The sequence below is a fragment of the Canis aureus genome, chromosome 22, assembly GCF_053574225.1.
Source record: "Canis aureus isolate CA01 chromosome 22, VMU_Caureus_v.1.0, whole genome shotgun sequence".
Lineage (NCBI taxonomy): Eukaryota > Metazoa > Chordata > Mammalia > Carnivora > Canidae > Canis > Canis aureus.
In genome coordinates this window covers 19,129,064-19,140,274 of record NC_135632.1, presented here as the reverse complement: position 1 = coordinate 19,140,274, position 11,211 = coordinate 19,129,064, and the positions used below count along the sequence as shown (strand labels likewise).

At 39.9% G+C, this 11,211-nt stretch overlaps 1 pseudogene; it reads right to left on the bottom strand.

The window, feature by feature from the left end:
- Positions 1 to 781: 781 nt before the first annotated feature.
- LOC144294243 (E3 ubiquitin ligase TRAF3IP2-like) lies at positions 782 to 11,015 on the bottom strand (annotated as a pseudogene).
- Between the last annotated feature and the right edge of the window lie 196 nt (positions 11,016 to 11,211).

Genomic DNA, 11,211 nt, shown 5'->3' with positions numbered 1-11,211 from the left:
TAATGCAAGATAAAATATCTGGCACATGGGAGTCGCTGACCAATGGTAGCTATTGTTATCAGGAGCCTGCTTCCAGGCTAAGTGGCTCAGCTTCCAAGATTGTCCTGCCTTTAGACAACACACACCCAATCATCACAAACTCCCTGTTGGGTGGTTTTGCCTGAGTCTACACCCAGCCAACTCCAGGTAAAGAAAAACCCTGGTTGAAATCAGTTGACAAGAAACACTTTGAAATCCATTAGTTGAATTCGGCTGATAGCAGGTTAACAATTAGCCAAAATAGCCTGATTATGATTAGAGAAAACATGTCAGAATTCAGTCTTTGTATTTTCTAAATTAGCTTGTGCATGTGGTTATCGATTCCTGTTATAAATGATGTTCTAAAACCTTCTACCCAGCAGTTTGTAAAGCAGCCCTAGAAAGAGTGTGTATGTGTACGTATGCATTTGTGTGCACATGTGTTTTGTGTGAATAAGAGGAACAGTGGTGTTGCTGAAGGGACCATGCATCTGGAACAGAGGCTGATGAAGAGCCTGGCAGGTGGTAGGATCCTTGCCAAAGCTGTGACTGGTTTTTGGGGAATGACTGAGGGTCCTGACTCTCACTTGAGGCTGCTGTTGCTGTGGCTGTCTTCTGTAGAGAGTAGGCCCAGAGAAAATGTCTCAATGGAGAATTCAAAAGCTGGTTTTGAATAGAACCTTGCAGCAGCCAGTGCAATAAGAGGCCGTCATTGGGAACCTGGCTTTGTGGCTCACGAGCTAAGTACTGGGCCAGAGCTATGTCATCGATGCATTAATACATCATCTGCCTCATTCTTGGAAGCCAGGCCAGGTGTGTGATTGGCAGGGTGAACTGGCTCCAAATCAAAGCCCACGTGGACATCCTGAACTTTTTTCATTGGCCCTTTCTCTAGCTTATTGGAGGGGAATAGTGGAAGCGTGTGGGACAGTTGCTTGGCAGTTGGAGTTTTATGAAGGTAATATCAAGTTTTAAGGCTTATAGTTAGTGAGTACTGCTGGCTTCCAAGTCCTATTTTCTAGCCCAAAAATAAAGTTCAATGAGAGTTTGTTTGTTCATTCATTTGTTCATTCATTCTACCCTGTCTTCTTAAAAGAACCAGATTTTTCAATAAAAAGAGAAGCCACTGAAGGGCAGGAATATAGATGTACCTCAAACTTCAGTTGATATTTCAATATAATTGATCTTAAAAATATAGTTCTGAGCTTCCTGGAAGAAAGGGAAACACATTGTATCTGATAAAGGGAAACATACCAGCACATCTCCAGAGAAACTTTTTCTTGTTATAATTTCCTTAAGTACCAAACAGGTGTGTAAATTCCTCTACTCAGTGGCTCTGCAAGTGTGGTCCCTGGGCTAGCAGCATCTGGGAACTTGTTAGAAATGCAGACTCTCAGGCCCTACCCCAGACCTAGGAATCAGATACACCTGGGATGGGGCCCAGCAATCAGAGCTTTATTTACCAAACCCACTAGGCATTTCCGGAGGGATCCTGAAATTTGAGAACCACTGTTTCAAATGTGCTTAAGGCTTAAAGAGCGGCCTTTGATGCCTGCCTGCCTTGTTTAGCAAGGCCTTAGCAACCTGCAAATCAGGTGATCCATTTCTTGGCCTTCCCCAGACCTTTGTGTAACACGGGAGTAGGGAGGCCAGACGGTCTGTCACCAGGTTTCTTCAATCCCAGCTTGTTTTTAGAAAAATGATAGCTATTTTTGAATGACAAATTTCTCAATTTTATCAGTTTTCTTTTTTCTTTCTCTTTCTCCCTCCCTCCCCCTTTTTTACAAAAGTAAACACTTTATTTTTTGTATACGAATCAGGTTGGTCTGAGGACACAGGAGCATCTGGCTAACTCCTGTAAGTAGCTTTAAGCAACGGGAGGGTGTTTGTGGTTATTTACATTTACTGTAGCATCATTTTTATTATTTACTTGCTAAGCAGGGGGAGGCCCAGAATGCACACATCAGACTCACAAGCAACATGCTGGGGGTGTCAGAAGTAGGGAATACAGAGCAGCCATGGCCTCTGTTTGAAAGGCCTCTGTCTGTGGAAGTTTCAGGCAGGAAGAGTCCTCTGGAGTGCAGGCCTTCTGGGGGGCTGGGGAGGAACCCTCTGAGGGGGCCTGGAAACGGGACAGCTTCTGCTGGAAGAGTGCTTGCCAGGACAGCTCCCTCCCAGCTCCCATGGCAAGGCCCTAGGGGTCTGGGGAAGGTGGACAGAGGCCCCCAGGGAGGGGCTGTGTATTCTTCCTCTCTGAGCAGCTGCAGCAGGATGTTTTTCTTATTCTTGAGCCAGCTGTAGACCTGAGTATTCTGAAGCCAGGTGGGCACATGCTCCTTCTTAGTGTTCGGGAAGAGCACAGGGATGAATCTGAAACTCATGCTTCTTTGTTTTATGAACTCAATCTGCATCATTCGATGAATATATTTAGTATGTAAGCCATGCTCATCCTTGCCCAGCTGTAACTCAGCATCTCCTACATCGTGTTTATATTTGGGGCTGGTTGCTATAATTGTTATCATTAAGGAGGTGTTCCACCCACTAAATGATATCAATGCCTTGGATTCTGTCCTCAAATATGTCAAAAGCAGTTTGGAAGCCATTTACCAATAAAAAATTCACGAATTTCATCACCTCCATGGCTGTATCCATAAAATAAGTGGTAAAGACTTTCTGTAATTCTTCCGGCGAATTGCTTGTTTTCAGAGTTCCTCTGGCTGGAAGGTTACTAGAGGGTCTAGGGACAGCAGCTGGAGATGGAACCTGGGGATCTGGTGATCTCAGCTCTGCAGGACATGCCAAGGACTCCTTAGGAACTCTAGCTTGATTACATGGCTGTTTTACAGTTTATCCCTTGGGAGCACTGGGGAGGAGGGGTCTCTTTGTGTGGGCCTCTCATCTTGGTCCCAGGGGCTGGGGTAGTTGAGGCTGGCCTTCTGCACTGGGTGTGGGGTCCTCATGCCTGAGTACAGCCAGCTGGACCGGCTGCTGGTAAGCTGCTCGAGGGTAGTCATGGCCACATGGCACCTGGTAACAGGGATCTCAAGAATGGTGGTAATGACAGTTCCTCTGAGCATGTGGGGGAGGGTTGGGAGGCAGCATCTGTGCACTTGCTGGGTACCTCTGAGGTTCAAACTGAGGGAATTCCCTGGACCTGAGAGTTCTGGGGAGGTCCTGGGGATAACAAACAGAGGTGAGGGGCACAGAGGCCTTTCCAGCTGCCTGATGCCCAGGATATCCTGGGGCTGGGAATCATACTCTGTGTCATTGTAGTTAGATCTGGAGCTACTCGGTTCTTGTGGGGCTGGGGCTATTGCGCCATCTCTTGGCTACTGCCCCAGGTGTCTGCTGAGGCATTAGGTAAACTTTGGTCTGATTTGTCTGAGTCATGGCCAGTGTCAGGAGAAGGTGCTGAAAGCTGAGATCTATCCTTTGATTCCATTTTTCCATAAGTGAAAACTGATGCTCTGGAGGGAGGACTCCAACCACAGACTAAGGCTCATGGCTATAGAAGAGTCTGAGGGAAAGTCTTTGCCTGGGTCTTGGTTTCTCCTCCAGAAGCTGTCTTCACTGTCCTCCAGGATTTTAGTGTGCAGGCAGGTGACCTGCTGGGACACAGGCCATAGGTGCTTTGAAAGTTTCAGGGGTAGGTGAGTCTGAGAAAAGCCTCCTGAGGAACAGTGAGGGGTTTGGGTCATAAACAAGCTGTTGGGTGCCATGTTCCTTAGATTTGGAGCAGATGGTTCTGATTCTTCCTTCAGGGAATAATCTAGGATTGATATCTGACGTGGGTATGGTTCTGATTTATCAACCTCCACAAGAATGCTTCGGTTCCTTCTAGTTTCTTAGCGCCACCAAGTACAGACAGACTGGCCCTCTATCAGCTCTTCTCATCTTCAGACTTGTAGTGAGGTAACATAAATGCGCTTTTGCATTTTCTTCAGCTGCAAATCTTTGTCAGTACTGTTAGGGAAAAAACCCTATAAAATATAACCAGTGTAATTTCTTTGCAGTTTCTCCCTTAATATGTGCCTTACCATCTTATTAGAGGTAGAAATTTAATTTACATCTAGTAAATCTAATCAAATTTCTAATTCCCCACAAGGTACATTTATATTTGTCTTCTCTATTGAAATCAGCATACTCATCCATCTGGATATTTGTAGAACAACTAGCTTTTTCATTTCTATGGAATTCATGCTTCTACTATTTTTTTCCTAAAGCAAACTTAATGAACAATTTAAGAGCAAATGAAAAATACAGATATTTGTTCTTTAGTTTCAAAGACAAATGAGAGACTTGATGTTTTGTTTTTTATTCAGGTATACCATGTTATGTAAACTCACTGAATGTATATCACACTGTTGAAATATCCAGGGATCCCTGGATGGCTCAGCGGTTGAGCATCTGCCTTCTACCCAGGGCGTAGTCCTGGAGTCCTGGGATCGAGTCCCACATTGGGCTCCCTGCATGGAGCCTGCTTCTCTCTCTGCCTATGTCTCTGCCTCTCTCTCTCTGTGTCTCTCATGAATAAATAAATAAAATATTAAAAAAAAGAAATATCTCCAAGGTTTCTGCATTTAGAGCATCTCAAACTTTTGGCCAAGGTCAAGTAGCATATCATGTGTGTGATCTCTCTTCTTTCATCCACCCTATCTAGGACAAAGCTGAATCTTTTTCTGTATAAAAGCACATGGTCTTGATTATTGTAGATATATATATTAGTCTTGAAATTGGGTAGACTGATTCTTACCAATTTCTTCTTTTTTTCAAAAATAGTTTTAGGAGCATCTGGGTGGCTCAGCCAGTTAGGCGTCTATCTGCCTCAGGTCGTGGTCCCAGGGTCCTGGGATGGAACCCTTTGTCCAGCTTCCTGCTTAGTGGGGAGTCTGCTTCTCCCTCTTCCTCTACCCCTTCCCTCATTTGTGCATTTGTGCTCTTTCTCTCACTCACTCTCTCTCTAAAATAAATAAATAAAAGAAATATATTTAAAAAATTAGTTCTAATTATTCTAGTTCTTTTGCTTTTCTATAAAAATTTTATAATCTGGCTTATATCTGCAAAAAATATTGCCAGGATTCTGGTAGGAATTACATTAACCTATATGTCAACTTGGAGAGAGTTGACATCTTTATCATGCTGAGTGTTCCAATCCATAAATTATTGTATGCCTCTCCATTTATTTAGACTTCTTTGATTTCTTTTATTAGCATTGTGTATTTTTGAGCATTCAAGTCCTTTATGTTTTATTAGATTTATACCTCAGTATTAATTTTTTTGAGAGATTTTAAATGGCATTGTATTTTTAAATTCGGTATTCATGTGTTCATTGGTGTATGTGGAACCATAATTGAGATTTTTGTTTATCTAGTATCCGCTCATCTTGTTGAATTAATCTATTAGTTCTTGGAGGGTTTTTTCTTTTTTTTTAATTCCTTGGGTTTTTCTACATAGGTAATCATGTGATCTGCAAATAGGGTTAGTTTTAATTCTTCCTTTTTCATAGGTATGCCTTTTCTTGCCTTACTGCACTGGTTAGAACCTATAGCATTATTTTGAGTTAGAGTGCCAAGAGCAGACATCCTCATCTCATTCCTGATCTGAGGGAGAATGCACATTCAATTTTTTCCCAGTAAATATGATGTTAGCTATAGTTTTTTTTTTTAATATGATCTTTACCAATTTGAGGAAGTTTTCCTCTATTCTTAGTTTTCTGAGATTTAAAAAAAAAATCATGACTGGGTATTAGATTTTGCCCAATGCCTTTTCTGCGCTGATTGATCATATTATTTACCTTCTTTAACCTGCTAATGTGTGGATTACATTGATTTTTGAATATTGAAACAGCTTTGCATCCCTGGAAAAAAATCCTGCTTAATCATGGTATATCATTCTTTTAACAAACTGCTGAATTCTGTTTGCTAATATTATGTTAAAGGTTTTTGCATCTGTTCTCATAAGGGATATAGGTTGGCAGTTTTATTTTTTTGTATTGTTTTGTCTGGATTTGGCAGTAGAGTAATACTGGCTTCATAAAATGAATTAGAAAGTGTATCTTCCTATTTTCTAGAAGAGATTGTGTACAATTGGTATTAATTCTTCCTTAAATATTTGGTAGGATTCTCCAGTGAAACCCTCTGGGCCTGGATATTCCTTTTTATTTTTGTAGTTTTTAAATTATGAATTCAATTTTCTCAACAATTACAAGGGTATTCAATTACTTATTTTGTATTGGGTGAATTGTCACAGTTTGTGTTTCTTGAAAAAGTGGGCCATTTTACCTATTATGTATGTATGAGGAGTTTTTTTTTTTTAATTTTTATTTATTTATGATAGTCACACAGAGAGAGAGAGAGAGAGAGAGGCAGAGACACAGGCAGAGGGAGAAGCAGGCTCCATGCACCGGGAGCCCGACGTGGGATTCGATCCCGGGTCTCCAGGATCACACCCTGGGCCAAAGGCAGGCACCAAACCGCTGCGCCACCCAGGGATCCCGTATGTATGTGGAGTTCTTTGTGTGTTCCTTTACTTTTCTTTTGATGTTTGCATGGTCTGCAGTGATCTCCCCTATTTAATTGCTGATATTGGTAACTTGTGTGTTGTCTTTTTTTCCTTCTTAGTTTTGTTAGAAATTTATCAGTTTTATCAACTATTTAAAGAAACAGCTGTTTGTTTCATTGATTTTTCCTTAATGTTTTACTGGTTTCAATGTCATTGATTTCTGCTCTGTATTATGTCATTCCTTCCACTTGCCTTGGGATTATTTTAGTTTACTTGTTTTGGTTCTTGAGTTGGGAGCCTAGATTATTGATTTTATACTGTTACTTTTAGTGCTATAAAATTTCCTCTAAACACTGTTCTAGCCGTGCTCCATACATTTTAATAGTTTGTGTTTTTATTTTCATTCAGTTCAATTAATTTTTTTATTTCCTTGAGATTTCTTTTTTTTTTTTTTTTTTTTTTGAGATTTAATCTTTGACCTAAGGATTATTTGGAAGTGTGTTGTTTAGTTTCTGAGTATTTTAGGATTTTTCCTTTATCTTTTTGTTATTGAACTTTAGTTTTATTCCATTATAGTTGTTGAGTACACTTGTAAGATATTAATTCTCTTAAATTTTTTGAGGTTTATTTTATAGCTCAAACATGATCTGTCTTGGAATTTGTTCCATGAGCCCTTGAAAAACGTGCATTCTGCCATTATTGGGTGGAGTGTTCCATAAATATTGATTAGATCTTGTTGGGTTCTTTTTTTTAAAAAATATTTTACTTATTTATTCATGAAAGAGAGAGAGAGAGAGAGAGAGAGAGAGAGAGAGAGAGGCAGAGACACAGGCAGAGGGAGAAGCAGGCTCCATGCAGGGAGCCCGTTGTGGGACTCGATCCCGGTTCTCCGGGATCACGCCCTGGGCTAATGGCAGATGCTCAACCGCTGAGCCACCCAGGTGTCCGGTGGAGTTCTTTTATATCATATTTTCTGTCTAGTTCTATAAATTGCTGAGAGAGGGGAGAGTTGAAGTCTCCAACTATGATTGAAAATTTGTCTCTTTCTCTTTTCAGATTTTGTTGTGCACATCTTGCAGCTCTCCTGTTTTGTGTATACGCATTTAGAATTGCTGTCTTCTGGGTGAATTGACCCTTTTATCATTATATAATGTCCTTCCCCAACTCTGGCAATTTTATTTGCCCTAAAGTCTACCCCTGCTTTCCTTGGTTACTGTTCATGATATATAGTTTTCTATTATTTTACTTTCAATCTGCCAATATCATTACATTTGCAGTGAATTTCTTGTAGATAATATATAGTTGGGTCGGGTTTCAAAATCCACTCTGCCAATCTTAGTCTTTTAATTAGTACATTAAAATAATTTACATTTAATGTAATTATTGATATGTAAATATTGACATGTTGATATGTTAATAAGCCTGCCATTTTATTTTTGTTTCCTCTTTATTCTGTTTTCTTTTTCCTGCCTTCCTATGGGTTGCTTGAACATTTTAGAGAATTCCATTTTGATTTATGTATGTGTTTTTGACTGTATCTTGTATAGATTTTTTTTTAGTGGCTGCTCTAGATATTACATTATGTATACACATAACTTATTGCAGTCTATTGATGTTATTTTACTAGTTTGAGGGCACTATAGAAACCTTACCTCTTTTTATGTCTCTTTATTCTCTCCTATTTATAATGTAGTTGTCTTAAATATTTCCTCTACATTAGTAGAATCTATATCAGAACCACAAGATTCTATAACTTTTGCTTCCGTATCAATTATAATTTAGACCACTTCAGTGGAGAAGTAGTCTATATACCATAATTTAGCTGGTAGTTCTTTCTTCTTTCTTCATGTTCAAAGGTTCCTTCTTTTCTTATTTCCCTTTTGTTTGGAGAGTTTTCCCTAGCCTTTTTTTATTCTAAAAGAAGTGTGTGGATGGGGTGCCTAGGTGGCTCATTCGGTTAAGTGTTAGACTCTTGATTTCAGTTCAGGTCATGATTTTGGGATTGTGAGGTAGAGCCCCATGTTGGGCTCTATGCTTAGTGGGGAGTCTGCCTGAGATTCTCTCTCTCCTTTTCCACTCTTTCTCCCTGCTTGTGCTTTCTCTTTCTCTCTCTCTAAAAATAAATAATTTTTTTTTAAAAGGAGAGGTCTGTGGTGATAAATTCTTAGGTTTCCTTCTTCTCAAGCCTTCTGCCTCATATCCTTTCCTCCTTGGTTGGTCAGTGACCTTACTGCATCCTTCAGGAACACTATTATTTCTCCAGAGCCAAATATTCAAGTTTCTCTGCCCATGTACTGACATTCTGTCTTTTGTTACAGTGGAAGAAGCATCCTTCAATGTGTGCTAGAATCCTTTCCCCTTCTCATCTTCGTTAGACCTCTGTTCCTGCAGCCATCTTTTTTTTCCTTCCTATATCTTCAGTCTGTCCTATACTCTGGATCATTCCTGAAGGCCTACAAGCACATGCTCAAATATCTTCCATCTAGAAATGAAGCAGAGCAAACCAAACACCACATCTTCCTTGACACCAATTTCCTCTGTAGTCACAACCCCATCTGTACTCGTTTTCTGAGTAAAACTTCTTGAGTTGTCTATTCCCGCTGTCTCCATTTTCTTATTTCCCATCTAAGAGTTAATATTAAAATAAAAATTAAGTTATATTATGAAACTTTTCAAATAAATGGAAAAGTTCATTCATTCATCATTCTACTGGTTTTGCCTCTACTCTGCTGTTATATACTGTTCTTGTCAAAGTCACCATGACTATGTTGCCAAATCAATTTACCTTTACCTTCATTTAACTTATTCCTATATTTATATCAATGATACCACACTTTCCTGGTTTTACTTCTAGATTTTCCACCTTTTCTTCACTAACTTCTCTAGACCTACTAGGAGAGTGTAGGAATGCCTTGGGTTCATTCCTGCTTTTCTCCTTTTCCATATTTTCTCTCTTAATCTCATCTAGTCTTATAGCTTAGATACCACTATAAATGGATAACTTCCCAGTTTGATCTCCAGCCCTGACCTCTCCCTTGAACACCAGGCTCAGATATGCATGCTTGACACTTCCACTTAGTCTAATTGGCTCCTCAGACTTACTAGGTACAGTTTAGTTAAACTCTGGGTTTTTAATCATCCTTCCCTACCCCTACCCCTTCCTCCTTAGGCTTTCTGAATCCTCATAAATGTCATCCTCTCAGCTGTTTCAGCTCTAAACATAGGAGTCATTTCAAGTCTTATCTGTCCCTCATCCCTATCCAAACCATTAGAAAATCATCTAAAATGCATCTGGAGTGCTTTGGCTTCTCTCTGTCTTTAATGTGCCCACCCTAATCCAAGGCACCCTCACTTTTTTGTGGACTACTGTTAAAACCTTCTTTGTGTCCTCTGTTTCTACTCTTGCTCTTTTATGAAACCAGAGTCTTAGGTTTAATATAAAATAAGACTGAAACTACAGTATAGTATGGCAACTTGGCACCACTCTAATGAATAAAAGTTAATGTTAACAAAAGCTTGGGCATTTTTTACTTCAAATCTTATTTTTTAAAAGAAGTAAAATAATATTAATTAAGTTAAACTTCATGTCTTCTTCCTAATGCCATCCTGGCTTTCCTTCCTTTTCTTAAAAAATTTTTAGGTGATAGGGTTAAGATGGAGGAGTAAGGTAACCTTAAGCTTGCCTCCTCCCTTGAACACTGATACATAAATATCAAATCATTCTAAACAAGAAATTGGTCTAAGGACTGAGAGAACAAAGCTGCATATCTACAAGCAGAAAAAATGACTACTACACAGAAGGTAGGAGCTGTGGAGAGTTGATTTGGGAGAGAAAAGAGCCATGGGCCCTGTGGAGGGAAGGATGCCCTGATCATAGAGAGGGGAGTGAGGGAGAGAGAGAAAAAAAAGTGAAAAAAGAGTGAAAACATGTGTAGGGATCACACAAGGAAAACTCTTCCCCAAAACCATTGACTTGAAAAATAAGATAGTTTAAATACTGCAAGTTTTTGTTTTTATAAACAGCAGAATGCAGAGCCTCAAGTTTCAGAGGTCAGTGCCATCACCAGGGTTGCTGGCAGGCTTGGTGGTGCTCTGGTCGGGGAGGAGGGCAGAGACCTGGGAATGGACAGCCCAGCTTAAGGATCCTCTGGGTTGATGAAGAAGGGCATTATATCATAATTAAGGGGTTATCCACCCAGAAGATTTAACCAAAGAGGTAAAAGATGTATACTCTGAAAACTATAGAACACTTAGGAAGGAAATTGAAGAGGACACAAAGAAATGGAAAAATTTTCCATGCTCATGGATTGGAAGAACAAACATTGTTAAAATGTCTATATCACCTAAGGAATCTACACATATAATGTGATCCCTATCAAAGTATCACCAGCATTTTTCACAGAGCTAGAACAAACAATCCTAAAATTTGTATGAAATCACAAAAGACACCAAATAGCCAAAGTAATCTTGAAAAAGAAAAGTAGATCTGGAGGCATCACAATTCTGGCCTTCAAGCTATAGTACAATGCTGTAGTCACCAAGATAGTATGGTACTGGCACAAAGACGCATAGATCAATGGAACAGAATAGAAAACCAATGGGATGCCTGGGTGGCTCAGCGGTTAAGCATCTGCCTTTGGCTCAGGGTGTGATCCTGGAGTCCCAGGGTCGAGTCCCACATCGGGCTCCCTG